Source organism: Miniopterus natalensis, chromosome 7, assembly GCF_054644295.1.
Source record: "Miniopterus natalensis isolate mMinNat1 chromosome 7, mMinNat1.hap1, whole genome shotgun sequence".
NCBI classification, from domain to species: Eukaryota; Metazoa; Chordata; class Mammalia; order Chiroptera; family Miniopteridae; genus Miniopterus; species Miniopterus natalensis.
The window spans coordinates 18,464,067-18,467,244 of record NC_142087.1 but is presented as its reverse complement, the minus strand read 5'-3'; positions in this window follow the sequence as shown (position 1 = coordinate 18,467,244).

Here is a 3,178-nt window from a genome sequence, read left to right as displayed (position 1 = left end):
TAGGAGAGAGAAAGCAAAGGTATGCGCCTTGAGGGAAGGAAGGGGGAAGAAAGGCATGGACATGATCAAAGGAGAGAAAGAGCTGACTAGATTATATACACACACACACACACACACACATGCATGTTTAAATATATCTTCATTGATTTCAGAGAGAGGAAAGGAGAGGGAGAGAGAGAGTTGGAACATTAATGATGAGAGAGTCGTCTTTGATCAGCTGCCTCCTGCACGCCCCCGACTGGGGATCGAGCCCGCAACCTGGGCATGTGCCCTGACCGGGAATTGAACCTTGATCTCCTGGATCCTAGGTCAGTGCTCAACCACTGAGCCACGCCCTGTCAGGCTAGATTATATATTTTTGACTTGAATACACCATGTGCTATTATGTCCTTCTGCTTTTGTTTTTTCTAAACTACGATTGGTGAATTTTAGAAAGCTCATGCAAGAAGTGTTTTGATAGGATTGTTAGTAAGGGCTCAATAATACAGATTTCAAATTCTCAACTCCAGTACTCCTTATCCTATAGGTAAACTATGTTTACACCCAAGTTGGAACAGTCAAGAAGCTCTGTGCAACAGTGGAAATAGTCTGCCGTTTAGGTATCAGCATGGACTTGGGAAACATGGAAAACTTCTGGGACAGACTCTCAACGAACAGGACTCAGCAAGGCCATGGTGGGCAGTGGACTCTGAACTCTTGAGGAAGGGAATACAAGGATTTCAGGAAGGACAAACCTGGCATTAGTGAATGTTCTTTGGGTTACAGGTAGCAAAAAGGTGACTCCTTATCTTTTAAGAAAGGGAATATATTGGAACATAGTAATTGGACTATACTAGAGCCTCTCTACTCAAAAATGTGGTCCTTGAACCAACAGCATCAGCATCACCTGGGAACTTATTAGAAGAGCAGAAGCTCAAGCCTCACCTTGGAACTGCTAAGTGGCAACCTGCATTTTAACAAAATAGCCAGGTGATTCATCTGCACAGTAAAGTAAGAAGCACTTACATGGATGGGGTGATGTGGAAGGTCTCAAGGAACTGGAAATAGCTGCAAACCAAGCCTTAAGAAGCAAGAAACAGGACAGTTCGGGAGCTGCAGGAACACGCAACCCTTCCTGTTAGAGCTCATTATTAACACGACTCAGCACAAGTACTTCCCCACTCTGGTTTCCAAGTTCAAAATTCCCAGCTCCCAGTGAAGTAGATTCTGTTGGTACCACACCCATGGCCCTCAGCCTACCCCAGAGATCACCTGTGCACAATTCCCCTATATGTTTATGGCTTCCTGCACCTTCTCTTTGCCCAGAGAGGTTCTCTGGCCACTGCCTAATGTGGGGAAAGCTAGCAGGTTTGCAAAGTTCATGCCCCCAGAAGAAGCTCTCCAAGAATAAGAGATGGAGTTAATGGATAAATGCCTCATAGTGACAGCATTGTGTTCTACACAGCCCCTTTGTGGGTTCCAGAAGGACTGAGTCCCAGCTGACCACAGCAGTAACTCTTTCTTGTGTGGCATGCTGGAGCCACCTGATACTGGTTCACAAAAGCCAACTGTTAGATTTTCAGAAATTTTGCAAGCCCAGGGCCATTATTAAAATAAATTATATTAAAAACAAAGGTAATCAATACTCAAACTCACTTCTTAGTTGTTCTTGAGGTTTTTACACCTATTATATTTGTATGGTGGAATTACTATTTAATGGTGTGCAATTGTGCATTTCATCCCAACTCAACATTCGGGGATATCACATTGATAGTTAAAAAGTGGCCATTGTGGGAATATTTATACCATGGAAACTGGCAAATGCTACAAATCAGAATTTTTTTCTGGAGAGCCAATTGTTCATTTATCCTTAAACCAATGACTTACACTTTTTTTTTTATTGATTTGTTTCTCCCTCCCTGACCCTTTTCCTGTTCCTCACAATACTTTCTGAGATCACCCACAAATAAACTATTTGCACAAAACTTTGTCTCAGAGTTTGCCTTGGAGAAATGCAAACTAATATAATAGGAGAGAGAAATCCGATTGTTCCAAGCTGACACACTCTCTCACCTCTGGATCAGTTAGAACTGTGTTCTGCAAAAAGATATATTCATATTCTAACCCCCATATCTGTGAATGCGACCTTATCTGGAAATAGAGTGTTTGCAGATGTAACCAAGATGAGGTCATCAGGGTGGTCACTAATCCAATATGACTGGTGTCCTTAGAAGAAGAGAAGAAACACAGAGACAGACATGCACAGAGGGAAGACAATGTGAAGACAGACACACAGGGAGAATGCTATGTGAGGATGGAGTTAGAGATTGGAGTGATGCATCTACAAGTCAAGGAATGACGATTGTTGGCAATACCAGAAGCTAAGAGAAAGGCATGGAGCAGATTCTCTCCTTGTGCCTTCAGAAAGACTATGGCTCTGCTGGCACCTTGATTTTGCACTTCTGGTCTCCAGAACTATGACAGAATAAATTTCTGTTGTTTTAAGCCATTAAGTTTGTGGTACTTTGTTGCAGGACTCCTAGGAAATTAATACAGTATCCCAGCTGAAGTTGCTGGGCAACAGTGTGTGGGCAGATTGACCTACATGTGTAATACAGGAAAGCCGGCAGGCTAAGACCCACTGGAGAAAGGCCAGTGAGTATGGCCAGTGGACTGAAGACATTGAGGGGGAAGGAAGACTCACCTTCAGTTCCCCATTGGGTTGAGCTTGAGTCTCAGGAGGGCACAATGAACTCTAATAAAAATTTTCCCATTTCTTCAGCCATAATGAAGGAATATTGATAGTTTATCGTGGAGAAAAGGGAAGCTTATCACACATCGTTGAATACCAACCATGAAATAATGTTGACCAATCCTGCCTTATTTTGAAAAATATCTTAATTTCTCCAGGCCCGGCATTCTCGCAAGATGTGATTCTGTGATAGGCACTTAGACGTAAGCAGGGCATGGGCAATGAGCCGGGTGCAGGTCACCGAGGCAGAAAGTCCTGGGTGCCTAGCAAAGGACAATTGTAGGGCAGGACCTTGCCCCCTCAGTGACATTTTCTCTCTATTGCTGCTCCTGCGGTTTAGACCCCCTCACCTTTCCTCCCTAGAAATAACATCTAGACTCCAGTTGTATTTCAGCTCCAGGCCCAGAAAAGCAGCAAAACCAGACAAGCAACCTCATGGCTGACCTC